The sequence below is a fragment of the Mastigoproctus giganteus genome, chromosome 3 (genome assembly GCF_048544385.1).
Source record: "Mastigoproctus giganteus isolate SK-2022 chromosome 3, ASM4854438v1, whole genome shotgun sequence".
Taxonomy (NCBI): Eukaryota; Metazoa; Arthropoda; class Arachnida; order Uropygi; family Thelyphonidae; genus Mastigoproctus; species Mastigoproctus giganteus.
Window position 1 is genome coordinate 140249757 of NC_143577.1, and position 20904 is coordinate 140270660.

The 20904-nt window shown below is 37.3% G+C and overlaps 1 long non-coding RNA gene across 1 annotated transcript in view; it reads left to right on the plus strand.

The window, feature by feature from the left end:
- The window catches only part of LOC150088289 (uncharacterized), an 89857-nt gene that overhangs the window by 52669 nt on the left and 16284 nt on the right, over positions 1 to 20904 (plus strand). Inside the window, exon 2 of the long non-coding RNA XR_016546787.1 lies at positions 7115 to 7288. This is a non-coding gene — a long non-coding RNA (uncharacterized LOC150088289). The remainder of the gene's footprint in view (positions 1 to 7114; positions 7289 to 20904) is intronic.

The following is a 20904-nucleotide window of genomic DNA, read 5'->3' on the forward strand; positions in this document are numbered from 1 at the left end:
AATTCATCAAATTTATTTACTAAACTCCTAGCATTGGTGTACACGCAAGTATACATGCACCTATTTCTATTCTTAGCTACCCTAACACAACCCATGTGTTTACTTATACTGCAATGACTCCCAGCAGTCTCTGAAATATCCTGCATCTTGTTTTTCAGGCTTCTGCTCATTCCAATAGAAGCAATGCAAGAATCTTTTTCACCTCTGCCAGTGGCTACTGTTAATCTATTCGTCTTTGTCTCCCCCCCAAGCTATCAGTTTTCCTAACCACCTAACACTGCCTCGATAGCATCAGCAAATATTCTTGCACCCTTTCTATTTAAGTGTATCCCATCCCTGTAGAAGCAATCTCTCCTGTTAACAAGTACAGTCCAGGCTGAAAAAAATTCTACCCCTTGAGCCTTGCACAATCTTTCTAGGGCCGAATTGATCAACAAGGCTCTCGTCATATACTCCCTCCTATCGTGTCTGGGCAGAATTGCAGACACTTTCAAATTCAACCCTATTTCACGGCTTTTTTTCAACAGTGACCTGTACTTGTTAAGCAATTCTGCCGGTCTCCTACTCTTGATATCATTAGTGCCAACGTGTACAACTATATCACCTTTTGTGCCCTTAAAAGATGATATCTGCTCTACAACATCATCAACCTTTGCCCCTGGCAGACATACCCTGGTCCTGTTCCACCTATCCATTTTACAAAGCATGTTCCCCGTTTCCCTGACAATAGAGTCACCAACAACTACTAGTTCCTTTGGGACCAGCGCATTCTGCCTTGGGGGTTGCCGCTGTGTTGCGCGACGGCCAAGTGCAAGCTCTGGTGTTGATGTTGGCAGCTGAGAGCTTGATGGGCCCCTCAATTTAGTTCCTTCGAGGGCATGCACCCTGTCCTTCAAGCTCTCATATAGGCCCATAAGAACACTGAGTTGTTGCCTGATTTTGATACACTCCTTGCATCGCGCACACACAAAGACATCCCCCATGGCAGTATCATGTCCCGTACCTGAATGCTCCACAAACATCATGCAAGCTGTGCATTTTAGAAGGCTGTGATTCAGAAGGCAACTGCCCCCCTCAGTTCTCCTCTGAGCCACAGCACTTCTATTTGCTTGAGCCTTTTGTTTTGCTGCTGTGGTCTGAGTCATGTTTCCTTTTAATTTAAATAAAATTTCAATTTTAGTTTATAACCCTAACTTATCTCCCAACACAGTTATAACGGGATATATATATTTTTTAGTGTCAAGTATTAATTATCTCCGAGTTCCCTTTATATAACTTCCGTATCAGTTATGTATTAATTAATTATGTTATGTTTGTAATCTAAGTCGGTATATGTATTTAGTTAAAAGTACAATTAAATGCCAACGAAGTTCAAGAAGTTTAATAGATTTTACCAATCACTGAAAATATTATAACCTATACTATACTAACGCTATCTAGGTTCGATATATGACGATCGTATGACAAAGACAAAGGCGGGAAGTTACGAACGGTAATCTATGGACACTTAAGTATTAATTAACTTTCAAATCTCGCTGTCTCAATTCAGAATAAACTAACGATCCTTACTAGGTCTATAAGCTACTTACAAAAAATAATTTGATGTAAAAAATATTCAATAAGCGGCTAAATATGGCTAAAAAAAAACTTCTCGTTCAGCGGAGTTGCGACTTGTAACACGTGTATACTCTTACTGATACTTTTATGCAATTGCAAGGCCGAGTAAAGAATAAATACACCAAATTAATCAGAAAATCACAAAATAATGCTATACTGCTAAATTTAAATCAACAGTTTTAGAAAAACAATAATTTCAAATCAATAAATAAGAAAAATCCACTTAGCAGCTTTGAACACGTCTGGCCCCTACTAGCCTCGTCAGCAGACTCGTATTATTTTCTACAGCAACATGTTTGAGAGGCAACCAGAGGGAGTAATACCCTTGATCTGATTATCAGCAGTGATTATTCATTCATTAAGGATAAAGGAACCACTAGGTGTCAGTGATCACAGTGGAATGATGTGCGATTTACTTAAAGATGTAACTACCATCGGGGGGGGGGCCACCTCCATAGCCAGGTGGGCATGAGCAGCAGTGTGTAGCACATGCTTCTTGGTTAGACTGTGGTTCGAGTCCATGACCACCAAATATAGAGAATGCAGAAAGATCAGGGAGTGACCACTGCATATCCCCGGAGCAATATGGCCTTAGTTTCTAATGCTCCTGAAAACCAACTAGCAAACCATCAAGGGTAAAGTGCAACAAGATTGGTGAGAGGAATAAATTGGTGAGCTTACAAAGAAAGGCTTGAGTTCAAATTTCAGCATCTGGAGACTAGGTACCTGCGAAGTGATCTGATTGATGTGTATAAGGCCTTGAATGGTTTAAACAGGCTTAATGCTGATGGGATACTTCAGCTTGCTCAAATTAAGAACCTGAGGGGGCATAGATTCAAATTGAGGAAAGACAGTTGTAGAATAGATGTGCAGAAGTTTACCTTTTGCCAGCAGGTAGTTGATTGCTGGTACAGACTTCCATCTGTTGTTGTGGAAGTTAATAGCTTAAATAAATTTAGGGCTGAACTAGACAAACATTTGGAGTGACCGATGGGCAAAATGAGAAGGTTTTTTTTTCTTTTTTGGCTGATGCTGTATAAGCTTGCTTTCTTGCATCATATGCCTGAACTAATGCTAATGCTAAGTCATTAACTCATAAGTGTGGCTCCTCAAGTCCAGTCAACTTTATTGTATATTTTGCAATAAAGATAGCTTTAAATTTTATTATAAGCAAAAGTTAAATTTTGTTCTTAGGGCAAAAGTTAAATTTTGTTCTTAGGGCAAAAGTTAAATTTTGTTCTTAGGGCAAAAGTTATATTTTGTTCATATATATGATACTTGAATCTTATGGTTTGTAAAAGAACAAGAGAAGTTTACCTCAATATCATCATCATCATCAGCCATTTTCAATCCACTGCAGGATGAAGGCCTCTCCAGCAACTTTCCAGTTCCTTCTGTTTTGATCACTGGCCATCCATTTACTACTCAAAAACTCATGAATTTCATCTATCCATCTCCGCCTTTGTCTTCCAGGTTTTCTTCTAGCTCCTCTTGGGTACCATTCTGTTATTTTCTTAGTCCATCTGTCATCATGTCTTCAAGCTATGTGTCCTGCCCAAGACCATTTTAGTTCTTTAATTTTGATAAGAATGTCCTTTACTTGAGTTTGCTGCCTAATCCATGTGATTCTCTTCTTATCTAACAGTCTGATTCCCAATATAAATCGTTCCATTCTTCGCTGTGTAGTTCTTAGCTTCTCTTCCATTCTTTTGGTGAGTGCCCAAGTTTCACTTCCATAAGTCAAGGTGGGGAGTATACATTGATTCATTATTTTACGTTTCAGACAAACTGGGATATTGCTCTTCAGTATGTGACTATATTTCCTGAATGCTATCCATCCAAAATTTATTCTTCTCTTGACTTCCAGCCATTTATCATTATTACAGCTAATAACTTGTCCCAGATAAGTATATGACTCCACCTTTTCAATTACTGCTCCTTCAATCATTATTTCCCTTTCCGTGGCATACTTGTTCATCATTACTTTTGTTTTAGCCATATTCATCTTTAGTCCAAAATCCTTACTAACTGTGCATAACTGATTAAGATTTTCCTCTAATTCTTTGGTATCGTGGCTTATGACCACAATGTCATCTGCAAATCGTAAATGGTTTAGGTACTCTCCGTTCACATTGACTCCTTTCTGCGACCAGTCTAATCTTCTGAAAGCTTCCTCAAGGGCAGCAGTAAACAGCTTCGGAGATATTGTGTCTCCTTGTCGAACTCCTTTCTCGATTTTAAATTTGCTACTGTCTTTGTCTAGTCTAATAAAGGATGTAGCACTCTCATATATTTTCTTCAAAATCATAATATATGGAGTATCTATGCCTTGTCTTTCCAGTGCCCGAAACATTGCCTTATGCTGTATGGAGTCAAATGCCTTTTCATAATCCACAAATGCCAGGCATAATGGTGTTTTATATTCATTTGCTTTCTCCATTAGCTGTGATATTACGTGAAGGTGATCCATAGTTGAGAATCCTGTCCTAAAGCCAGCTTGCTCTTTCGGTTGATTCTCATCAAGTATTCTTTCTAATCTGTTAGTAATGACCCTTGTGAACAACTTGTAGATGTAGGATCTCATCAGGAAGAATATCGGGTATGTCGTATGTGTTGCTACTTTGCAATCCATCTTCCCCACTGCTGGTATCATTCCCTCGCTCCTTATATAATTCTCTATAATAGTCTTCTGCTATTTGAATTATGCCTTCTCTGCTGTTTATAAGTACACCATCGCTATTCTTCAGTTTCAGTATCATTTGTCTTTCTGTATTACTGCTCATGGCTACTGATTTAAATCCTTTGTTTTCCCTTAATGCTTGTTCTACTTTTCTTGTGTTAAATCTTCTTATGTGCTCTCTGAGTCTCTTTCTAATGGCTTTGCATAACTCAGTATACTCAATTTTCTCCCTGTGAGTGTTTTTCTTGCTCTTCATTTGTCGTCTTTGGTTCATCATGACAAGTGTTTCTTGACTAATTTTTTCTTCTTTGGATTTCTGTTTCCCTGTAGGTTTCTTGGGCTTGATCACTTTCAGAAAGTTGTAATATTCCTCGTCGATATCTTGGTCCTGAGCAGTCTGCAGAAGCCCATACTTGTTCCTAGGTTCCAGTACATACTGCTTTTTCTCCTCTTCTGTTATCTCAAAGACCTTTGTATTATTTACTCGAGTCAGTTTTTTCCTTTCCTTTCCTGCATCTATATCAAGTGTACATCTTACCATTCTGTGATCACTTCCAACATTTACCTTATTCCGGACAGTAACATCATTCACAATATATCTTCTGTTAGTGAGGATGAAGTCGATTTCCTCAATATGATACGTAGAACAATCCATACGATACGCTCCAGATATTAAAACAAAAACAATTAAAAAATCGAAAATCTTACATTACAGTAAAAAATAATTAAAAATCAATTGAACACAATTAAAAATTAAGTTAATTAATTTAACGAAAAAAAATGCAAAACTATTTTCCTTCCTGAAGCTGATAATGCTTTTCGACTGTATGTCATGATCACTGGAATGAAAATTACTGAATAGGGGTGAGCATGAAACTTAAATAGATATTATTTATCTTTGCGCATGCGCATAAAAGACCACGGAGATTAGATATGGCTGACGAAAATTAACAGAATTCTCATGAAATTTAATTTCAATGGTTTCTGTAGTTAATAGTCCCGTATAATTACGTTGGACACTAAGTATTTTGGCCTCATTGAATAAAAAAAAAGTATGTTTTTCGTTAATGGCATGAAAGGCTAATTCTGATGCTGCTGAATGTGAAGCACGAACTAAGGCCGTGTGTTGACGAGTCGCAATCACTGCAAGAAATGTTGTTTACCAGATCATTTAGTGTTGTCGTGAAAAGGACTGAGCGATTGTTCAGTGTAGTGTGTAATTTTCGTATTGGCCTGGCCACAATTTTAAATTCTGTATCTTTAAAGAATCTGTTAAGCTGTTTGTGCCACTGTTTATCTGTTGCACAAACATTAGCATTAGGAAAGGCAAATGATGCAAGAAAGCAAGCTTATACAGCATCACCCAAAAAAAAAAAAAAAAAAACCCTTCTCGTTTCACCCATTTACTCACTCCAAATGTTTGTCTAGTTCTGCCTTGAATCTATTTAAGCTATCAAATTCAACAACAGATGGAAGTTTGATCCAACAATCAACCACCCGCTGGCTAAAGCCAAACTTCTGCACATGTATCCTACAACTGTCTTTCCTCAATTTGAATTTGTCCTCTGAGACGATCGTTCTGAGCACAAGGAAGAATCCCATCAGCATTGAGCATGCTCAAACCATTCAAGCTCTTGTATACCTCAATCAGACCACCTCGCAGGTGGTCTCAATTAGTCTCCAGAGACTAATTTGCAAAACGTAATCCTTTCTTCATAAGAGCAGCCCCATGTTCCATTCACTAATCTTGTTGCTCTTCTCTGTTCTTGTTCCAGGAGATCTACACCCTTCCTAAATGGAGGCCTCCAGCCTGTATACAAGATTCAAGGTGTGGCCTGACCATTGCCTTTTACAAGGGTATAATTACTTCCTTATCTATGCTATAAAAATTCCTGTATATTGTTGATAAGACACCATGAGCTACTGTTGCAGACTGTCTGCACTGCTCAGAAAAATTCATATCTGACTGCACAATTACCCCCAGTTCCTTTTCATTTTCTACCCCCAATTTTAAATTTGGTATCTTTAAAGAATCTGTTAAGCCATTTGTGCCACTGTTTATCTATGGCACAAACAGCTTAACAGATTCTTTCAAGATACCGAATTTAAAATTGTGGCCAGGCCAATATGGAAATTACACACTATACTGAACAATCGTTCAGTCCTTTTCTCGTTCAGAACACAAATAAATGACCTATGTGGTTTCCTATGAATTTTCGTGTTGTTAAATGTGAAATTAAATTCCATGAGAATCCTGTTAATGTTCGCCGGCCATATTGAATCTCCTATTCGTGGTCTTTTACGTGCATGCATGAAGACAAATAATCCCTATTTAAGAAGGTTCATACTGCTCACCCCTATTTGGTAATTTTCATTCTTGTGATCACAACACGCGGTCGAAAACATTGTCAGCTTCAGGAAGGAAAATCGTTTTGCAATTTTTTTTCGTTAAATTAATTTTTTACTTAATTTTTAATTGTGTTCAACTGATTTTTAATTATTTTTTACTGTAATGTAAGATTTTCAATTTTTTAATTGTTTTTGTTTTAAAATCTGATGAGTATCATACGGAAGTGTTCTACATATCATATTGAGGTAAACTTCTCTTGTTCTTTTACAAATGTTGATATAAAAGTAGAACGTATTGAGCATTATAGCTCTGGTTCATACTATCAAATAAATCTTATGGTTGTCCCAGTTGTTATGCAATTTTGTCTGCAAACATTTTATTTTTGAAACACCCTCTCATTGTACTGTTATATCTACAGAACAGTTGCTTCCCATTTACAAACTTTAGCTTTACAAATTACTTTTCAGGAATGCATGGTGTTCATAAATCAGATGGTTAATGTATCAGAAATGAGCAAGTCTGCTAGGGCTGATGCTACCAAGACTCTTTTTGAAGAATACAAACAAATTGAAGGGCTTTTCACAACATAGAAAATGACTTAATCCAGTTCCCATCCAATGCAGAAGCTGCCTAACTGAAGTGTAAGTTTGGCAAGTTAGTATTTTCTTTTATGATTGTTATTCGGTTTCATGTTTTAGAAAGATTTAATTCGTTAAATAAGAGTCTGCAATCGGTGAGTAACGATTTATGAGAAACTGTGATTCACTCCAATTTGTTAATTAAATATTTAAATGAATTAAGATGCAACTATGGTAATTTTCAAGAGCATACAAAATTGATTTATGCTACTTAGCTCAGAGGTGTCCAACCTTTATGAGTGAGGGGCCAGATTCCAAATTTTCAACTCTTTGATACAGTGAGAAAAATTTACAAAGATATATCCCAATTATCCAGCATATTTTCTCATATGTATACCATATCAAGATGCCTGCGTGTGCCTAGAAACGTGAGTATGTAAATGGACCTTTAAAAATACTTTGTGTTAATAGTACAATTGCAAAGAAAAAAATTTAATGAGTTATTATTCATTCGGTACACAAATAGACAAATTGCATTTTTAGTGAGATATTTGATACTGTTTTTGCTTGCACAAGAATTCAGAATTCGCTGGTACACTTGATGTAGCAATATGACATATAGCCACTCCTCGACTTGCGTAAATTCAACTTAAATTTTTGTCGGCCAGTGCAAACTTAAAAAAACCGTGGAAACGTATTTTGCAATACAAAGGAAATAAAAGGAGGACCCGACTAGGATGAGGAAAAAATATGTGGACGACGTAACTCCATAAGCCAAGTTCCTTAAAAAAACTACATACAATATTCGTTGTGTTTATATTGTGATTTATCCCTGTTTGGCATTGTAATTTCTAATTTATCTCTTGGTTGGTGCTCATAATAAATTAGTCAAATGAATGCATACTTGAGTACTGTTTCAGATCAGTGAACTGCGATCCGAAACAGTAGTTGTGCCGTCAGTTTTTTTTTTTTTTTTAACTCCATGTCAATCATCAAGAGGTTTCATTTTATTCCCGTGTACTTATTACAAATGATGAAGGGAAAGCTACCAAATAACAAAGGAAAGTGCAGTGGTGGCAGTACTAGGAAACAAAACAAAATTGATTTCGAAATGAAAATGATTAAAAAGTATGAAGCAAGGCAAAGTTTGTCATCTATTGCACTGGAATTAGGTCTCACTACTTCAACAGCAAAATTTGGCAATACTGTTTACTTTAAAATAGTATTCGCAATAGTGAATACTATTTTAAAGGACAGTGCACCTATAAAAGAATATGTTAAAGGATCAGTGCATTTAAATCAACAGTGATCACAAAACAGCATTCAGATGCTATATCGGAGATGGTAAAGCTATTAATAATAAAGATGGAAAATCAGATTTAGAACCAAGTTTTCCTGAGGTGTTTGTGCTGGCACTTGTCTTAATATTTTTATTGTACATTTCGAAGCACACTTTTGTAATTTTTCCTGCGTATGAGGTAAAAAAAAAAAAAAAAATTGGATAAATAATTGTATTTATATGTTCATCGAACATTTCTTTTTTGCTTCAATCTGATTTAATGTGCATTGTTGTGAATGCTGCATAAGCATTTAGGGAAATTCCAACTTACGTAAAATTCGCATTGTGCAAAGTTCTGTGGAACACAACTCTTACGTAAGTAGGGGGAGCGGCTATATATTGCATAAATGTTTTTCTGTCAGTAATGATTGTGACTTTGACTTTATATTTTTCATCAATGAAAAAAGGTTTTCACAACAATATGAGATGAAATAGATTGTGTTAGTGATGTAATCTTTTTGGCACTTAATATGTCTGCAGGGGGCACTGAATGTGCAGTATGACCAATGTAGAATGTGTTTAATGATTAAACACATTCTATCAGTTATAAAAGGTTTTGTACTCAAAGTTTATCTACCAACACTTAAGAAAGGTTGGTGGGCCAGATGACAACCTGCATGAGACTCAGATGCTGGCCTGCAGGCCTCATGTTGGACAACCCTGGCAACCTTTGTTAACTACTCTGGTAGTTAACAAAGATTAACTACGTGAGTAGTTAATAGACATGTGAAAACCCAGTTATTCTGGGTTTTCATGTGTTATTTCTCCCCACAGGTGCCTAGTCTCCAGTTGTTGCAATTTTCAGAACTGAAGCAGTCTTGGTAAGAGCACACCTTTGTTCCTCCTGACCAATCTTGTTGCCCTTCGTTCCAGCAGCTCTACATCCTAAAATAAGGCCTCCAGATCTGTATGCAGTACTCAACTTGTGTCCTGACCATTGCCTTGTACAATTCATTAATCACCTCCTTATCCCTGCTAGCAAAATTCCTCTATCAGCAGTTCCCAACCTTTTTTGACTTCTGAACCACTAAGCCTGTATTCTCTGAAATCATATACTAGTTCTGAATATTTATTGTAAAATATTTCCAGTACTACATTTTTATAAGCAATATTGCATAATAATATAAAATTATTAATAAGTACCTATACATAACAATGGTCTTTGAGGATGAAAAAAAAATTTAGTATGGGAAACATTTATTTAATGCGATATGCTGTGAGATAGTAAACTGATTTCAGTAGAACTTTGATTGGCCGTCAGGGTACGGGACTGAGACCATGATGGATAATAGAATATGTACATTAAAAGCATTATACATACAATAGAGCAGTCATCTAACTTGTTTATTTTATTACATAATACATAACCCAACGAAATTTAATTAAACTTTAATTAATATTTATTTTTTACTGGGTCATCAAAAAATCATAGTACAGATATCTACATACATAACTATTTTTAATATTTTGACTTACATTGATCTAGTAATGTCATAAAAAAATTTAAAAGAAAACAATATTACATAATTAAATTTTTTTTCTAAAAAGTCAGTTAATTTATTTTGTTTCATTACCCCTCGAGCCTTTTGGGAGGCAATGTTATGCAAAAGTAACACTTGCGTAGCATCTGCTTCTTCTTTTAGCTCGAACCACTCAGTGCACTTTGACAACATATCTTCAGCTTCACAGTGGCTAATTATGTTGGTTGTTTCATCAGAACCAGCTTTTTCTTCTTCAGTTTCAGAATCATCCAAAATTGTCATCGCTCTTTGCACAATTTCATTGCCATCTAAATCGCATCCAACATCCATTTTGTCCATATCCGTCCAATCATTTACTTCCTCCATCAAAATATTTTTAAAACCAGGAACATTCTAACATAACTGCAAAATTTCAGTTTCTTTTGGAATGGTTTCTGTATCAGTTGAATATATTTCTGGCCACAACTTATTCCAGCTTCTTTGTATTGTTTAAACTGGAACATCATTCCAGGCCTCAGTAACATTGAAAATTGCATCTTTTATACTGTAGCTTTTCCAAAACTCAATCACATCTAATTTCATTTCTGCCGAAACAAGCTTTTGAATGAACATTTTGCGATAACGTTTCATACTCTCGATCACTCCTTGGTCCATCGGTTGAATGAGAGATGTCGTGTTTGCTGGCAGAAAGTGGAATGATATTTTGCCATCATCGCTTTTTAAATCACATACATGTATGGGACGAGTAGACGCATTGTCCATCAGTAGCATTGCATATTGTGGTAAACCTTTTGATGGCAAATGTGATCTTACACATGGTACAAATATTTTATGAAACCAATCATGAAATATATCTTGGCTCATCCACGTGTTGCTTTGTGAGAAATATTTAACTGGCAAAGCATTTAAATTAATATTTTTAAATGATCTAGGCTTTTTTGGTTTCTTATAACAACCAAAGGCAGTTTATGACTGCTGCTGGCATTAGCACATACCATTATAGTGATGCGATCTTTTTTGCATCTTATATATCCCGGTGCCATATGTTCAGTCATTAGGCCAGTGTCTTTTGAGGTAGTGCCTTCCAATTGAGGCCACTCTCATCACAGTTGTATATTTGTTCTTTAAACTTCGATCAGCCATTTCCTTCTGTAGTTTTTCACGATAAACAAATTGCTGCACTATCTGCACTTAGCATTTCACCCCTGGATCAACGACTGTTGAATACCATAGTGAAACTTAAATTTGTCCAACCATCCGATGCTAGCCTTCCCTGCCTAGTTTTTTTATTGATTTCAACGACTTTTTTGATTATTATAAGTCCCGACAATGGAATTCTTTGGCTACATTTTTGAACAAACCATTGAAACATTGCGGTATCCAATTGTTAATTTTTAGCAAGCTTCAATGTTTTATGACTCTTAGCATTACTATCAGTGGTAAGGGCAACCTTCATCCCTGCAATAACTTATGCTGCAACAGTGTGGTACAGCCAAACGACGCTTGCCATCAATAGGAGAACTCTGAATATGATGCAAAGGACCATTTTATTAACAACTACACGAGCATGCAGAACAGTAAGCACACCAGCTTTCTGGAGCGCTCACCCTCAATCTGGAGGCTGTAAGAGCTGGCTTGCTCTTCCTGCACGCTAGGGGGGGTCACTGCCACCTTCCAGGATTTCATAATTGACCCGGCGAGTAGTACAAAAAAATAAAAAGTCCAATTACAGGCCTACCTACTTTGGGAGTGGCAACAAAGATGGACCGATACAACAAAATATACCCCAAGCAACTGGCCTGGTACTTTCCGGGGATGCATTTGACTTCGCTGCTTAAAGGTCATGGCCCCTTTAACGAGAAGCTGCTCGGGTTCGGCCTTGTTGAGAACCCCAACTGCATGTGTGGGGAGGTCAAGAACTGGAACCACTTGGTCTGCGACTGCCCAGAATACGAAGATCTCAGAAGCATCCTGATCACAAAGATACACTACCTTCCAAAAGGACTGGAATCCCACTTCATTGACACAGAAGAGGAATACAGGGCACTTTCTCAGTATGCGCAAGCACCTCTACGAGAAGAGAAAACTGCTAATTACCATAAATCGTGTCTGACGAAAGATCACCACAAGTTGAACTGTATAAAATACTATCCAGTGGAGTTACTACAGAGAAAACCCTGAGAAAAAGTGAAAAAAAAAGGACGGGGCTTACCCCATGAGCGACTGGACTGAAATCGACTCGACACTGAAGAAAAGAGACTTAATGCAACGCAGCTGCCAAACAGCATTTGGCGACTTGAAGAGGGTGCCCTAGCCTCCTTCATCTTTAATACCCCTATCCCCAGTGGGGGGGGACAGTCTTGTCTTCTTGCCGCTCCCACTTTCCCTCCTGGTGGGGTATGGGCATGCCCCACTGTGACCTGGAGTCGCCTCCTCTCTTGACTCCATACTTCTGACTTTTCCCCCCAGACCTCAGTCTCCCCACCCACTCTACCTGCACATACACAAGTGAATGCCCTACACATCGGAATAGATTTAATCATCTCCAAATTGCATTTTTGGCCCATATGCTCGGCCTTTCAGAAATTTAGAGTTATTCCTCATCGAAATTACCAAAAAAAAAAAAAAATTTTTTTTTTTGGTAAATTTGATGAGGAATAATGGGGTAAAAGTGGGGCAACGTTGGGCCTCAGCAGGGGTTCAATGTCTATACGACCAGATGAACAGTGGTACACTACACATATACTTTTAAATCTCTGGCATTTCCTAGCGAACTGGTTCACCCACAATGAAAACAATGCGGAGATGGGGGAAACTACTGGTGCCGTTTGACCCTGAACACAATTTACACTTTACCATCAGTGGTTTCCATTTTCAAAAACCACTGATGGTATTGTTTTAATAATGGGGTTTCCATTATGGAATAGGTTCTTCCTATTCCATAAATTGATGATATACATGTAGCACTTTCACCTTATCTTAGACAATTGATTATTTCAATTCTTTTTTTGTGACAATTCCAACACTACTCACTTACGTTTCTTGGTCATTTCAATGGGTTTACTGAATAAAAATTATTAAAATATGAAACAGGTTAAAGTACAACCATATACAGTGAGTTGTAAAGAAAGACCGTGTGACACATGGCGCCAATTAGCATTAGTAGAGGCATCCAATGCAAGAAAGCAAGCTTATGCAGCATCAGCCAAAAAAAAAAAAAAAAAAAAAAAAAAAACCACTTCCACTTCACCCCTCTGTTCGTTCAAAATACCCGTCCAGCTGAGCCTTAAACTTATTCAGGCTATCAACCTCCACGACAAGGGATGGAAGTCTGTTAAACCAACCATCCACCCGCTGGCTAAAGGCAAATTTCCGCACGTCTATCCTACATCTGTCTTTCCTCCTCTATCAGATCACCTCGCTGGTGCCTAGTCTTCAGACACTGTAATTTGCAAAACTTAAGCCTTTCTTCGTAAGAGCACCCCTTTGTTCCATTCACTAATCTTGTTGCCCTTCTCTGTACTCGTTCCAGCAGCTCTACATCCTTCTTGAAATGAGGCCTCCAGACCTGTATACAGTACTCTAGGTGTGGCCTGACCATTGCCTTATACAAGGGAATAATCACCTCCTTATCCCTGCTAGAAAAATTCCTATATATCATTGACAATACACCATGAGCTACTCTTGCAGCCCGTCTGCACTGCTCAGAGAACTTCATATCTGCCTGCACAACCACCCCCAGGTCCCTTTCATTCTCTACCACTGTCAGTGTAGTACCACAGAGTTGATACGTTGCTCTGGAGTTGCTGTTTCCCATGTGTAGTACTTTACATTTGTCAATGTTAAACTTCATTTGCCACCTCTCAGCCCATCTGCTCAACCTTTCCAGATCCTGTTGCAGCAGCATAGTGTCAGTAGTGTCCTTGACAACCCTGCCTACCTTTGTGTCGTCTGCCAACTTCGACATTAAGCTTGATATACCATCATCAATATCATTTATAAATACAGAAAACAATAATGGACCCAACACTGAGCCCTGAGGGACTCCACTAATAACATTAGTCCACGACGAGCAGTGTCCATTGATTACCACTCTCTGTCTTCTCCCCCTCAACCACCCCTTTATCCACAGCACCAATTTGCCTCCAGTGTCACACTGCTCCAATTTGTGCAGCAGTCTTCCATGTGCAACAGTATCAAAAGCCTTTCTAAGATCCAAGTATATAATATCAAAGTTATTCCCTGCTTCCAGTTCCTTTGTGACTGCATCATAGTATCCAATCAAATTGGTCAGGCAAGACTTCCCCTTAACAAAACCATGCTGTGTCCGAGCTATAACTGAAGTCTTGTCTAAATGATCCTGCAGTGCTTTTTTAACTAGTGCCTCCATTAATTTTCCTGGAACAAAAGTTAAACTCACAGGTCTATAATTACTTGTGTCAGCCTTGGATCCTCCTTTGTGAATTGGGGTCACATTTGCACTTCTCCAGTCAGTGGGTACCTTCCCTGAGTCCAAGGAAGCTCTCATAATTATGGCTAAGGGTTTGCTTACTTCCTCTGCTGCCTCCTTTAATATAACTGGATAGATCCATCCACCCCGGGTGCCTTTCTTGTGTTTATTTTCAACAATTTCTCCTCCACTTTACTCTCAGTTATTACAAGATTCTCTAGCTTACTGCTAGAGTTGAATACACCTCTGGCATTCCCCTCGCTAAATAACTCCTCATGTGTGAATGTCAATGCAAAATATTCATTTAGTTTTTTTAGCTACCTGAGCAGGATCATCAACAGTTGACCCATCGATATCAAGTGGACCAATCTGATTCATCCCCTTCCTTCTAGAGTTTACATAAGTAAAGAACTCTTTGCTGTTTTTCTTTGCATCCCTTGCTAAAGATTTCTCGTAATCTGCCTTCGCCTGCCTAATCTCCTTTGTAACTTGGTTACAAATCAACTTGTATCTATCATAGGCTTCTGTGTCATGTGTTAATTTGTATGTATCCCATGCATGTTTCTTCTCTGCCATATGCCTCATTAGTTCATCTGACATCCATTTAGGCCTAAACCTTGAACAATATTTCTTAGTTGGTATGTAAAGCCTAGTAGCTTCCAAGATAAGTTCTTTGAATGCTTCCCATTTTGCATTGAATCTCGCAATGAATTACGGCATAGTGGGGTTAAGTGATGGACAGTCGAAGTTCTACTGTATAAGGAATTGTGGGAAATGTGGTTTCCTTCACTGGCAATTCTTTACTTTATATTTAATTTTATTTTACTTTATTCTATCTTTGTTTATTATTAGTTATAATTTTTTATGAACTTTTTACCACAGCCCACAAGCTGCCCGACTGCTTTGTATGATCCGAGATCTTTGGGTTATAATGTCATTTACTACTTTTCATTTTTTGAGAAAATGTATATATCAATAGCTTATGAGCAATTACAAGGATACCTAATGATTAACACATCTATTATTAAAACACACAATTTTCTCTCTCCTTTTCAAATGAAACAATTTCAAATGAATTAATTTAATACTGAAATTGTCCAATCTTCACAAAGTTAAATACTGTTGTTTGTTAATACAAATTTAATAGTCTTAAATACAATCCTTTGTTACAATAAATTTCTCAAACTTTCATGGTGGTAAATAGACTTATGATCGATAATTCCTGTTTCATATATTGCTCCTTTCTAACATGCTATCTTAAACATTCTCTTATATTGGTTTAAGCAATGTATCTCTATGGTTTATCATCTAATAACCCTTATTGCTAATAATAATAAAAAAATAATAATTTTAATAAACTTAATAATTAAGTTAATGCCATCCTTTGTACTATTAATTTCTTAACTTAGTTCAACATAAAATTATCCTGAAAAGGCATTTGTAGAACTTACATTAATTATTTTAAGAAAGCCCATTCCTAAATGTACATTCTTCCTTTCAATAAGTTCTTCCCTTTACCCTTGATGTGACTCCTACAAATGGTATGGAAGGACCTGAATTAAGATCGCTTCAGCTGTGATGGAAGGAAATTTCGCCTTCATAATGCTTATATTACATTTTAAAATGCATTGGGTGACTCTTGTAGCATTCCCATAGCTCTAATATTTATTTCCTATTATCTCACTCATTAAAAAACTTGACTATATTGCACAAGGTAAATGTAACCTAGATAATGGGTTACATTTACTGGGCTGAACCTTTTGGTAACTCTCTAAAAGGCATCTAGATCAATTTGTATAATCTTGTTGCCTCTTCTCTGGTAGTGACTGCTTAAAGCAGGGAGTCATGTATGTATGGGGCATTGTCGAGGCAATGTTACATCAAGGAGCTGAGTATATTCTTGCTATATATGGGCCATACCAAAAATTTCATTACTTCAAACAACATTCCCCCCCCTCCCTCCCACCTTTTCTTTATTGCTGATTACATCATGCATAATAGTATTTGCCATACAGTGGAAGGAAGCCACAGGCTTTTGCTGCACTGGCAAAAAAAGTAAAACAAGTAGATAAGAAAATACAAATTGTATCCTTCACTTCTTGCACAGGTAACTTATCATTTGACCTTCGAATTCATTCAAACTTTCAGCCTCAACTACCTGCAAGGGCAACATATTCCTGCAATCAACAACTTGCTGGCTAAAAAAAACTCACTGTTATAAACTCACTAAAAGAAAACTCTCACCGTTATAAAGGATTCCAGAACCCCTAGTTCTGGAATTCTTTATAACAGTGAGAATTCCACCTTCATTCATTTTACTAAACCTCTCAGAGCCTTATAAACCTCAATCAGGTCACCTGTGAGGTGCCTGGTTGCCAAGCTCTGCTGCACATAATTGGAGTACAGTCATCCTACTGAGCTCACCATTAGAGTTGTCCGTCTTTGGACCCTTTCAAGACGCTCAATGTCTTTTTTCAGTTGAGGTCTCCATACTTGAACACAGTATTCCAAATGTGTTCTTATAATTGCCTTGTACAGTGGGATTATGACCCTCTCTATCTCTACAGGATAACATTCAATAAATCATTGATAGGACATGTGTTTATTTGTGGGTTGCTATTCCCAAAGTGTAAGACCTTGCATTTAGCAGCATTAAAACATAGCTGCCACTTCTGACCATCTTTGAAGTCTGTTCAAGTCATCCTCAATGAGTACTGCTTGGCACTGATCGTTAACAACTCTGCAAATCTTTGTCATCTGCAAATCTTTGTCAAAATCACACCTTTTATTCCTTCATCAATGTCATGTATGAAAATGAGAAACAACATTCATTCATTTTTAATTTATTAAGTAAAGTGACCCCTAGCCAAAAAAATCTGGCAAATCTGCCATACATATAGACATGGTATAGTACAGTATACAGTTATTAACAGTATTCTTATACACATCATACATTGTCATCAATATCAATTCACATCATCATCAATCAATTCAATTATTACATTACAAATCAACTATACTGCGCAGCTGTACATCCCCTCAGCTATAGCACAACGAATGGATAAATAGGCTACAACAGAAACCGATGAAGAGAGAACTGTCCACAGATGAACACAAGTATCATATCCTAGAGACTGATCATCGCCGGTGATCTCCAAAAGATAAACAGTTTAATGAACAGCCATCTACCAGGAGTCACAGAGCTCGACAGAAGTTACTCATATTAACCAACAAAACCAAGCTGGAAGAAGGTGTTATTGCAGGATAAAATCCATGAAAAACTCTGCTCCTGCCAACTGCATTGGCAGGAGCAGAAATGGACACCCACCCATGAAGGAAACAGAGTACCAACATCCTGTCTACCTCTGCAAAGAATTTTCTCTGTTCCTATATAAAAAATAACATACTGTTTCATGTAAATAAGAGGGTACAGTCCATCAATTCATCCATTATTCAACCTTAACTCATTCAATTGCAAAAATTCCTTCTTGGAAAAACTGAATTTGCAAAATTTTGAAAGGTAATAAAATTTTTCTTGTTTTAATAAGTACTGGCTCAATCCCATTCACCAGACAAATTATATTATCAACATTATTCAGTAAATCCAAACACAAATCAGCATATTCTAAATAATTAAACACAACATGTTCCCATGTTTGCAGATCACCACACGTACAGTTGCATCTTGCTACGATTCCAAGACTATTCAGTTTAGCAAAAAAATTATCCGTGACCTTAATCAGAATGTACAATGTAGTTTGTACATTCTGATTACCAGATCAGTTTAATATAATTCACACCATTAACATAAGGGAAAAATTTGAATGTTATTCTATCTTTTTCCAAACAAAATGGCAAAGCAGATTCCATCTGCTTTGCCATTTTTGTAAAAGGAGCTTCCAAATCCTCCTCATTTCATTTCTTAAGTCATTTAAAGCGTCAATTTTGATGCCCACCAACTCAGATTTTATACCTCTTCTCAAATAAAAGGATAAGCTTCTAAACACTAACTACAAATCAAGTGGCATTTTTCCAGCTAACACTTGCAAAGCTCTGTGGAAACTGTTCTGCAGCCCATAACCATTTTGAGTAACATAACTCGATTTTTCGAATAGAGCTTTCTGGTGTTGCTTACTTTGATTGCATGGCTAACCCAGATCGATGCACCGTACATAACAATCAGCAATAAAATACAGTCATTAATCAAATGGAGTGCTTTATCCCTGATTCCACCTGCGTTATTCTTCAAATCATCGAAATAAATTTCTTCACCTTCTCTGATATATAGTTAACATGCAAGATAAAGTTCAAGCCACTAGCAATACATATTCCCAAGTATTTAATCATTAATATCTGCTGTAAGGAAATACCATTAAGCCTTATGAAAGGAGGTCTACTAAGAACCAATTTTCCCTTTAACATCGTGATTTTAGTTCTGGATGTAGAGATTGTCAACCTATGTAAATTACACCATTTGCATAATTCTTTCAATATGCAATCAGATCTCATTTCAGTCTGGAGTTTCCGTCCACAAGTATTACCATATCATCTGCATAAGCTATTGTGTGCGAGTGGTCAAATTCTCTCTTGAGCCCATCTTCCAAAACCAAGTTCCACATTAAAGGACCAAACTGCCATACATATAGACATGGTATAGTACAGTATACAATTATTAACAATATTCTTATACACATCAGACATTGTATATCATCAATCAATTCAATTATTACATTACAAATCAACTATACTGTGCAATGGTCATCCTCTCAGCTACAACACAACGAACTGGACAAGTAGGCTACAACAGAAACCGAAGAAGAGACAACTATCCACAGATGAGCACAAGTATCACATCCTAGAGTCTGACCATTGCTGGTGATCTCCAAAAGATAAACAGTTTAACAAATAGTCATCTACCAGCAGTCAGAGAGCTCAACAGAAGTTACTCATATTAACTAGCAAAACCAAGCTGGAAGAAGGTGTTATTGAGGGATCAAATCCAAGTAAAACAACAACTAAGGCTTCTTGGTTGTTTTTCCCTGCAGACAGCCTCAAGTCACACGACGCATAGTCGATCCAAAGTTCGACTTAACTGTGCTGTGCAATCCCTAAAGCAATCTTTAATTATAGAGAAAATATTAAAAGAACATTTAGCCATGTGCAACATCATCAGTACACTGTCCCAACTAATGGAATCAAAGGCACCAGCAGAGTCTACAAAAATTCCCAAGGTATATTTATAATTTGATTTCCAAACATTGCAAACTAAAGAGGGGAGTGCATTCTCAGTACCCACACCAGGAGTGAAACCCTATTGTTTGTTAAAAATGCCAATATTACTTCTTTGGTAGATAGTAATCTGCTTGGCTAAAATCGTCTCATAAACTTTATCAAGACCAGGAAGCAATGCAATAGGTCTCTATGAAGCAGGTGAACTGGTTGACTTAGTTGGAGATTTTAAGATAATCTTGAGCAGGGCATCCTTCCATGAAGACCAAAATACACCATGTAGGTGGTATTTCACCGGTTTCATCAACCGGTGAAATACCACCACTTTGCTTATTGGAGGCTTGAAGTGGTGAAACCCATGTTTAGTCTCTAGAGCAAAGTTTCCCCCCTCCCCCTCCCCCCATACTTCTCCTTCAACCCTTGCTTTTTTAACCCAAGCACGGTACTAAGTACTATAGGTTCTAATACCTCTCGTGCTTGAGGTTCACATAAAAAAAAAAAAAATCTCTTAGACAGTTATTAAATGAATATTGTTTGTTAAAAATGCCAATATTACTTCTTTGGTAGATAGTAATCCGTTTGGCTAAAAGCTTCTCATAAACTTTATCAAGACCAGGAAGCAATGCAATAGGTCTCTATGAAGCAGGTGAACTGGTTGACTTAGTTGGAGATTTTAAGATAATCTTGAGCAGTGCATCCTTCCATGGAGACCGAAATACACCATCTCTTAGACAGTTATTAAAAACTTGTAAAAATTTGTTCGAATAAAGATTAGAGAACTTTTTGATTACATCTCCCTCCAGTATGTCCATACCTGGACATTTGTTATTTTTAATGGACTTAACAACAGTGAGAAGTTCATCCTTGGTAAAAAGGTAATTCTTCAATGCCATTACCATACGGCTCATTCAATGCATGTATATGATGATGTTCTAAATTAACACATGGGTTATCAGCCATGTTATCATTACCTATAAGATCTAAGATTGCACTCGTGGAATCTTCCCAATTACGCATCTCTGGGGGGTGCCTTCATAGCCAGGTGGGAAGAAGCAGCAGTGCATAGCACACGCTTCTTGATTAGGCCGGGGTTCGAGCCCGTAATCACCAAATACGGAGGATGCGGAAAGGTCAGGGAATGACCACCGCATATCCCGGAGCAATATGGCCTTAGTTGCTA